The sequence below is a fragment of the Pistacia vera genome, unplaced genomic scaffold (genome assembly GCF_008641045.1).
Source record: "Pistacia vera cultivar Batoury unplaced genomic scaffold, PisVer_v2 Contig432, whole genome shotgun sequence".
Classification (NCBI taxonomy): Eukaryota; Viridiplantae; Streptophyta; class Magnoliopsida; order Sapindales; family Anacardiaceae; genus Pistacia; species Pistacia vera.
Window position 1 is genome coordinate 20,454 of NW_022196260.1, and position 10,440 is coordinate 30,893.

General features: G+C 36.6%; 1 non-coding gene across 1 annotated transcript; it reads right to left on the reverse strand.

Moving 5' to 3' along the window:
- Window positions 1-4,547: 4,547 nt before the first annotated feature.
- LOC116143822 lies at window positions 4,548-4,655 on the reverse strand. Its single transcript, XR_004130171.1, has one exon. It is a non-coding gene; the product is annotated as a small nucleolar RNA R71 (small nucleolar RNA).
- Window positions 4,656-10,440: the final 5,785 nt, after the last annotated feature.

Below are 10,440 nucleotides of genomic sequence, written 5' to 3' on the forward strand. Positions count from 1 at the left end.
TCTTAAGAATTACTAATTCCCGACGCAGCAAATTATTAACCCTAATTGCTTCACAAGTTAGAGGAATCAAACAATTACGGATTTGATGTCTAACTTAGCAGTAGATTGCAACAATTAATAAACTAGTAGGCCTCCTAGTAATTAAACAAAACAATCATAAAATTAGGCACAGAAGAACATCCAATACTCAAACATAAATTGAACACTAAAATAAAACGAATTAGATCTCACAGTTTATTGATTCCAAGGCCTCTGTTTCCTTCGACCAAGTTATAAAAATTAGCCTCTCATGGCCATCATGAAAATTCAAAGGAAAAGTTATAGAGTAGAGAAGAGAGAGGCGTGGTGTGTGTCTTTTTTTTTTTTTTAAAAAAAGCCTAATCTTATCTGTCTCTCTTTAAAATCCAATTCGAATTTTAATCCCACTAAATCTCTTAAAAATATCCTAAAATCCTAAAATAACCTTTATCCTAATCTGAGTAATAAAATAAAGTCCTAATACAAAATAGGAAAGTGGTGATTCTGAGCTGTAACTTGCATGCCACATGTCTTCAAATCTTCCAATAATAAACTGCCCAATTGACTTGCATGACAAGGCAGAATGCTCCAGGACGTCGGCAGTGCAAGTGCATCAACTTCAAGCCCGCTTACAACCTTGATATAGCGAGTATCTCTCCAAACCCAAAACATAAAATTTGTAGATATCTTTCTTTTGGTTCCACAACATTTTGAATCATCTCAATCGGAGCTCGGATGAGAGAGTTATGCCCAGATTACGAAGCAATGTCGAAACTATCTGAATTCACCTAATTAGTTCCGTTTTGCAATTAACACCTCCATTTGCATCCTAAATCAAAATAGAGTAATAATGAGTACAATTAGGCAAAAAATACTTATAAAAGACTAAACATTAAGGGGGGTAAATATGACATTTTTCATTCTCATCAACTACTCTCACCTTCAACGAAAGTAGACTCAACAAAGGCAGTAGCACTTTGCAAGTGCCTTACATTGGCCCTAAAGGTACTAGTCTCCATTCTCCCCTTGTCACTTCTCTTTCTTTGCTATATGGGAGTACAACTTGGGGGCTACCCAATGGATAGGGAAGGAGTTGCATGAATAGGAGATACCTCGTCCCCCTCCGAAGGTCCTTGTACCCGCTTTGAAAGCGCAGATGAAGACGAAGACGACGATGAGGGTTCACCATCGTCCTTCTCATGGTAATGGCGAACATCATCCAAATTGTTATCACTCATCTGGTAGTAAACACAAAAATCATATAAAAAAGTTTCTTCTCTACAAACTAAGCACCCCACAAAGATAAAACAAACTTTTGTCTCCAACACACAAACAGCAAGCACCCAATGAACCTCCAGCCAAGTCAAACATCCTCACACGCACATAATAAACACAAGCTCAAAACAAAATGTCCATCAGAGCCAAAAGGTATACATAAAGAAAAAACAAACCTTTGTCACAACAGTGCGGCAGAAATGAGAGACTTCTAGGAAAAGGGGGATTTCTCTTTGAATAAAGGTGGTGTTAGGGTTTTCGCCAAGTAAGGGAGAGGAAGAAGGCGAAATTTGAAAGGAAATAAAAATGGATAAAACCACTTCACTTCCCTCTTAAATACTTGCCTAGAGACATGTCCCTAATTGTCCACTCAGCCCACGTGGCCAAGATCAAGGCATACATGGCTACAATCGGTGAAGTGGGGGTAGGTAACTACCAAAAAACTTGGGAGAATGGATAACCGCCTGATAAACATTAAATGCTCAAAAAGAAAATGTCGTTTCAAGTCTGCACACACTCATTACACCAACCACACTATATATAATACAGATATGTGTTCAGTTGGTAATCAAAGACGTTTCCACGAATAAGACAAAAAGAAAGAAGACCAACAGTTGAAACTCCAAGGAACATAACCATCTCAAGGGACAATGACAATGACTCAAATAAGCAATTTGTTGGAAATCAGAGCTCGCATCCATGAGCTCGCAAAGGGTAAAATAAAGACATTTCCCCATGAGCTTGCAAAGATAGCGTGCGAATTACAAAACCTGACACATCTCGTGGCCACACAATTCGTAATAACCAACCCAAAATATTACAAGGTGACTCAAAACTCTGCAGCTTGTGGCATAGCAGCTCGTAATGCAAATAGTCCGCAACACAATAGCCCGCTATGCAACAATGATAAGTGCTTGAAAATTCACTCATACTTAGTGGTTTATAGGTATTGTTTGTGGGAAAGTAGGGTTAATTTGCATAAATTAACTTAATTGTTTCATAAATGCACTTTTCAGGATCATAGGTCTTTTTGTTGTGTTTACAAGGAATAATTGTTTCAAAATAATATTTGGATGGGAGATGATGTTAGTGAGAGAATTTTTGATGACTAGAAACAAACGGTTTGAAATCGGAGTTGAGACGAGGAAGTTAAGGTGGATTTACCATCACATGCAAAATCTGGAAAATGCTCCAATTTTGAGTATGCTTCGGTCTTTTAATGATAACTTGAGATGTAGATATTGTATTGGGCTCATTCTTGAACCATTGGAAAGATAACTCACAGGGATACAACTTTTATGTTCATGAATTCTTTAGATTCTGACGTTTTTTAACTCAAAGATGAAGATAATTCAGCACCACAGTAGAAAATTTCTGGCGCCATGGCATCTGCTCTTGGGTTTGAAGGGAGGATTTCTGAAAAAAGTGTGCCAAGGCATGCAAATTTCATGCCGAGGTAGGCATGATGAACGAGTTTGGTGCCAAGGCATAAAAAATTGGTGCTGCAACATAGAATGGGAATTTTAGATAAACAAGGAGTCTTGTAAAACTTTATCTGAATTTTGTTCTCCTATTTTGTATAGGACTTTCCCATTATTTTTCCCACAACCATAGAACTATAAAAGGATGTCTTTAGGTATTTTTTAGAGAGGAGAGAGGATAGAGAACCAAAAAATATTCAATAATGTAAAGAGTAAGAGAGATTGAAAGAGGCTTAGAGAAGATCATCATCGACTCCATTAATCTACTCAAGCTTTCCTAAGTTTTTCTTTTCCCTTTGTATTATTTGATATCATGTATGCAGTGATGTTTTTATTTTTATTCATGGGTGACTAATTCTTTTGTGATTGAGGGTGATTTCAAAACCCTAGATATGTCTTGTGATTAATAAAATCTGTATCTTTTTATCTTTTGATCCCTCTTGATTATGTGATTTATTCTCTAAGAATAGGGTTTATATATATTTTCTTAATTGTTTAAGTGGCCAATTAAATAGTTAGGGTTAGTCTTTTATTACCAATTTAGGTTGTTTAGTATGGAATCTCTTTATTAACCTAAATATCTAGTGGTAAAGTGTATGCTGCATGCATTGGGGGTAATCACTCAAGATAAATAAACCAGCCACATGAGTTTAGCCTTGATTCAGTAGGTCTCTCGCTTCATAATGCTTTTATTACTTGAATTTAGAGATCATATCCTAGGTTATTTAATAAATAGGGAATTGGGTTACTACCTGTCTAGCCCAACAACTCAGTAAGGAGAGATGGAAGTTATCAACGTTTGGTATTTTTTGAGCTGATGTGATCAAAAGAGTAGAAAGTTGAAGAGTGTTTTTATTTTATGCAATTCATGTCTAGTGGTGGCGAATAAACCTTCAATTTTATTTCTCTCATATATTTCTCTTTCGTGAGTATTTGCTTGATTTAAGTTGTTGAATTTAGTTTCTTGGTTTTCGTTTTGATTTATTTCAATTTGTGACAAACCCTTGTTAGAAGTAGATAATTAGTTAAGTTCACAAATCCTCTGTGCTAAAGACCCTTACTTGCTCTTTGCTACTACACGACTTTGCATTAGAATTTAGTGAGGTAAAATTAGGTGTTGCATTTGCACTCGTCAATTTTTGGTGCTGTGTCGCCAGGGTTTTGCATTAACTTAGTTATTTATTTACCTTTTGTTTTTCAATTTTAATTTGTTCTTTGTTTTTTGAGTTGTAGGTGTTTTTGGTGAATGAGGTCATGATACTATTTGAGATCAAATCTGCATTATGATCTAATTCCACCTATTACATATTCGAGACAACCTTTTCGTAGGTCAACTCTCAATCAAGAAATCCATATCGATCTTTTGCCTACAAGTGATTCTTCAGACCTTTCAAAGTCTTCAGATTTTTTCATCAAGAGGAGATGGCTAATCTAACTCTCAAAGAGATGGCTGCACTAGCCCTTCACCAAGAACCCTTGTGCATTTGGTACAATGATATGACTGGATCATTTGAACTAAAGTCTGGGATGATTCATCTCCTACCAACTTTTAAAGGTTTAGCAGGAGAAGATCTAAACAAGCACCTTAAGGAGTTCCATGTGGTATGAACCAAATGGAACAATGGAGGAACAAGTGAAGCCAAGGGCGTTTCCATTTTCTTTAGCGGATAGTGCTAAGGAATGGCTTTATTACTTACCATCTTGTACCATAACTACTTGGAATGAGATGAAGTGACTTTTCTTGGAGAAGTATTTTCCAGCATCTCAAGCCACACTCATGAGGAAGGAAATTTGTGGGATTCGGCAATACAATAGGGAAAACTTATATGAATATTGGGAAAGGTTCAAGAAATTGTGTGCTAGTTGTCCGCACCATCAAATAAGTGAGCAATTACTTTTCCAATATTTTTGTGAGGGATTGATGCCAATGGAGAGGAGTATGATAGATGCAGCAAGTGTAGGATAAAACTCCTACTGAAGTAAGGAATTTAATTGCAACCATGGTGGCAAACGCTAAACAATTTGGTACTCGATCCGATCCACCACCAAGAAAGGTAAATGAAGTGGGGGTATTCAACACTCTTGAGCAACAAATGAGTAATTTGACTGCACTTATGCAACAAATTGCAATGGGACAAGTGAGGACATGTGGAATTTGCTCCAATGTGGGACATCCTACCGATATGTGTCCTACCCTTCAACAGCCAAAATCAGAATAAGCAAATGTCGTGGGAGGATACCAAGGACAATAAAGCCAAAGATATGATCCATTTTCCAATAACTATAACCCGGGATGGAAGGATCATCCTAATCTTAGCTATGGAGGAAATCAACAAGCTGCTATCCCTAACAAACCACCCAGTTTCACTTACCCACGAGCTCCATAACTATACCAAGCAAGACCCCCAAATGTCTCCCAACCTCAAGGTAAGTCTTTGGAGGACTTAGTAAACTCATTAGCAACTAGCACTCTTCAATTTCAGCAAGAGAATCTCAAGTTTCAACAAGAAGCAAAAGTGGCAATCCAAGATACAAAAATGTCAATCAAGAATTTGAAAAGCCAAGTTAGTCAATTGGCTACTACCGTTGGAAGATTAGAGGCACAGGGGTCCAGAAAGCTTTCTTCCAAACCTTTGTATAACCCTAAGGAGAATGTTATTGCCATTACTTTGAGAAGTGGAAGACAACTTGAGGGGACTCATAAGAAGCCAAATGATGAGAAAGAAGTTGGAGATGAGTTGATTCAAGGTGGAACAAAGCAGTCCAAAAGCGCAGAAAACTCACCAACCGACTCTACCAATACAAAACATCCACCTAAGGTACAATCTAAAGTTCTTATTAATACTTATGAATCTCCTTTGCCTTTTCCTAATAGGTTTGCCACATCAAAGAAGGAGGAACATAAGCAAGAAATTATGGAAACTTTTAGAAAAGTACACGTCAACATTCCTTTGTTGGATGCAATAAAGCAAGTGTCGTGTTATGCGAGATTTCTTAAAGAGTTGTGCACCAGCAAGTGAAAACTCAACAGAAACGAGTTGGTGAGCGTGGGAGAAAACATCTCAGCAGTTTTGCAAAGGAACCTTCCACCAAAGTGCAAAGATCCGGTTAGTTTCACCATACCATGCACTGTAGGCAACACAGGGTTTGAAAAGGCAATGGTAGACTTAGGTGCTTCTTTTATTAATGTCATGCCTTACTCAATTTATCTTGATTTAAATCTTGGTGCTCTTAAAAAGACTGGCATAGTTATTCAACTCACCGATCGATCTAAGGCCTATCCGAAGGGAGTTTTGAAAGATGTTTTGGTGAAGGTAAATGAGCTTATTTTTCTAGTGGATTTCTACGTGCTTGACATAAAAGATGAAACAACCATAAAAACCACGCCATTACTTTTGGGGAGACCATTCATGAAGAGAACCCATACAAAAATTGACATACATAGTGGGATATTGACAATGAAGTTTGATGGGGAAATTATTCGATTTAACATCTTTGAAGCAATGAGCTATCCTAGTGATTATAATGCTTGTTTTTCCATTGATATTCTTGACATTTTTGTGTAGCAAATGTTCGAGCTTAAGGGTGAAGATAAATTAGAAGTGGCGATAAGTAAGGGGTTGTCAACCGAAGGACTTCAAGGTTTTGACAAAGATGTAGAATTAGGAGAAGAGCTAAACGAAATCATAGCAATGTTGGATGAGCTTCCAAAGAAAATTCCAAGGTATGAAATCTCTTATATTTCTCTTCCCATATCTAATGAGAAACTTTTACATTCCATTGTGCAGGCCCCTACCTTGGAACTCAAGCCTTTACCAAGTCATCTCAAGTATTTATACTTGAGAAAAGGAGACACATTACCCATAATGGTGGTGGCCAACCTTTCGAGGGTGCAAGAAGAACAGCTTCTTCGTGTGTTGAGAGAGTACAAAACGGCAATTGGTTGGACGATTGTTGATATTAAAGGAATAAGTCCTTCCATGTGCATGTATTGCATATTATTAGAGGAAGGATCTAAGCTTACAAGAGAAGCACAAAGACGGTTGAACCCACCGATGATGGAAGTAGCAAAGAAAGAAGTAATTAAATTATTGGATGTTGGCATGATCTACCCAATTTCAGATAGTAAATGGGTTAGTCTGGTCCAAGTAGTTCCTAAGAAATCTGGAATCACTGTGGTAAAGAATGAAGATAATGACTTAGTTCTCTCACATTCAAACGAGATGCCAAGTATGCATTGACTACCGCAAGCTCAATGCCATAGTGCGTAAAGATCATTTTCCTCTTCCATTTATCAATCAAATGCTTGAACGTTTAGCAGGCCATTCTCACTATTGTTTTCTTGATGGATTTTCAGGTTATAATCAAATTGTGATTGCACCAGAAGATCAAGAAAAAACAACATTCACATGCCCCTATGGCACTTTTGCTTATTGACGCATGCCATTTGGCCTTCGTAATGCCCCCGCCACCTTTCAAAGATGCATGGTAAATATTTCCTCCGATTACATAGAGAACATTACAGAGTTATTTATGGATGATTTTAGTGTCTATGGGAACTCATTTGATAATTGTTTGAGTAATTTGACATTAATTCTTAAAAGATGCATAAAAACTAATTTCGTGTTAAATTGGGGAAAATGTCATTTTAGGGTAAATCAAGGGATAGTTTTAGGGCATATTATCTCATTTAGAGGGATTGAAGTTGATAAAGCTAAAACAGATCTTGGATGTTCCTTACCACCTCCCACTTGTGTGAGAGAGGTATGTTCTTTTCTCTGACATGCAAGATTTTATAAGAGATTTATCAAAGATTTCTCTAAGATCGCAAGGCCCCTATGTTGTTTGTTACAAAAAGAGATAGCGTTTGAATTCAATGAAGAGTGTATAAAGGTGTTTGAGAAATTAAAAGAACTCCTAACCGCAACCCTAATTATTTAGCCACCTGATTGGAGTCTTCCATTCGAGTTGATGTGCGACGCAAGCGATTATGCCATTGGAGCCATGTTAGGACAATGAGTTGGAAAGTTGCATACGCCATTTATTATGCTTCAAGAACATTGAATGACGCTCAACTTAACTACTCCATAACCAGGAAAGAACTTTTGGCGATTATTTTTGCATTAGAAAAGTTTCATCCTATTTAATTGGCACTAAAGTTACCATATTTTCTGATCATGCAGCTTTTAGGTATTTACTTATGAAGAAAGAGGCTAAACTAAGGCTTATAAGGTGGATTCTATTGCTACAAGAGTTCAACCTAATAATCAAAGACAAAAGAAGGAGTGAGAATGTTGTAGCAGACCATTTAAGTTGGTTGATAAACCAAGAAGATGCTCTTCCATTGAAAGGTGATTTTTTGGATCAACAATTACTTACGATGACATCCTTGGGACTGTGGTATGCAGATATAGTAAATTACATAGTGACCAAGAGAACCCCACCCAACATGTCGCGTGCTAGCAAGAACAAATTGAAGAAGATCGCCAAGCGATACATGTGGGATGATCCATATCTTTGGAAATATTGCCCCAACCAAATCATAAGAAGGTACGTTTCCAAAAGCAAGTTTAATTCAATTTTAACTTTTTGTCATTCCTATGCATACGGAGGGCACTTCCGCTACACTCTTTAAGGACTCGTATTATTTTTGCAAAACATTTGATAAATGTCAAGGCTCAGGTAATTTAGGCCCAAGAAATCAAATGCCCGAAAATCCAATTTTATTTGTTGAGATTTTTGATGTATGGGGTATTGATTTCACGGGACCCTTTCTATCTTCTTATGGTTACTTTTATATCTTACTTGTTGTTGACTATGTGTCTAAATAGGTAGAAGTAAAGGCCACCCAGACTAATGATTCTAAAGTTGTTGTAGATTTTGTAAAATCTAACATTTTTGCAAGGTTTGGAACACCCAGAGCCATAATTAGTGACGGAGGCACTCATTTTTGCAACCATACGTTTTGGGCTACCTTGAAGAAATACAGCATCACCCACAAAATTTCTAAACCATACTACCCACAAATGAGTGGACAAGCCGAAGTCTCTAATAGGGAAATCAAGTCCATCTTAGAGAAGATCGGGAATCCAAATAGGAAAGATTGGAGCTTGCGACTTGACGACGCATTATGGGCATATAGGATAGCACATAAGACACCAATTGGAATGTCCCCATTCCGACTGATGTATGGTAAACCATGTCACCTTCTCATTGAATTAGAGCATAGAGCCTATTGGGCAATTAAGCAATGCAACATGAAACCAAACGCAGCAAGAGAACAACGAAAATTGCAATTGAATGAACTTGAGGAGATACAGAATGAAGCTTATGAAAGTTCACGAATTTACAAGGATAAAATAAAGGCCTTCCATGATAGAATGATCAAGCGGTAGCATTTTGAAGCTAGACAAAAAGTTCTTCTATTCCATTCACATCTTAAACTTTTTATCTATAAGTTACGGTCCCATTGGGTTGGTCCTTTTGTAATTACTAATGTTTTTCCCAATGGTGCAGTGGAAATTAAGAACATGAAGACTGGGAAGGACTTTAAGGTCAATGGTCATCGTCTAAAGCCATACTACGAGCCATTCATGGAACAATTGGATGAAGTACCTCTCCACGAACTAATGGACATGGACAGTTAAGCAAAGAACAACAACAGGCTAACGATGTTAAACAAAGTGCTACATGGGAGTCAACCCATGGAGTTGTGTTAGTTTTCGTCTTCTTTATGTTTTTTGTAATGCCAATTAATAGTGCAATGTTGACATTGCCCAATTTAGGTTGGGGGTGGATGAGGCATTGTAATATTAATTTTGGTACTTATGTGTTGCATTAGTGTGTTTGCATTTTTTTTTTTTTTACTTTATGTGTATTATTTTTCTTTTATTTTTCATTCTAATTCTTCATCTTTCTTTGGTATTATTTTATTGTTATGAATTTGAGTTAAGTGTTTTTTCTTTTAGCTTTTGAATGTTTTAAGGATTAATTGTTTCAATTTTTCGGATTAATGTCAATGATATGATTATAATTGTGATGACATGTAATGTTTAGAAGACGTTAAATGTTGCTTAGGTGTAAGGGTGATTTCAAATAATTAGTTTCATTTAGTTTGACTCTCATGCTATGTGGTATGATTTGGTTGGTTAGTCTTAAGGCTTGTGTAATGACTTCTTTCTACTAGTATACTGTAGAAAATATGCAATAAAAACATACATACTTAGCATATAAAAATAGTTGGGCCCAAATTTTTCTTTACTTATAAAATATAATTCTTTACATATAGTAAAATAACAAGTACAAAAACTTAGCAACGGTGGACAGTAATGCCAATTCTCTCCGCTTGACAACTCTCTTCCGACCGCTGCTCACCTATTTCCTGCAAAAACATGGAAAAACAACAGGGTGAGCATAAAAATGCTGAGTAAGTAAATCCCTTAACTCTTCTCCTTCTTTGATTTTTTCCTTACTTAATTCTCTTCTTCTTTCTTTCATTCTTAGTTCTTTCTCTGTTTCTAATTCTTACTGTTCTTTCTTTTTTTCTTATTCTCGTTGCTCTTTCCTTCTCTCTGTCCTTTCTTTCTATTCTTTCTACTCTTTCTAACGATGATGAAATTCATGGTAATATGCATGAATGAGATGCATATGCAGTAATGCATAAAAA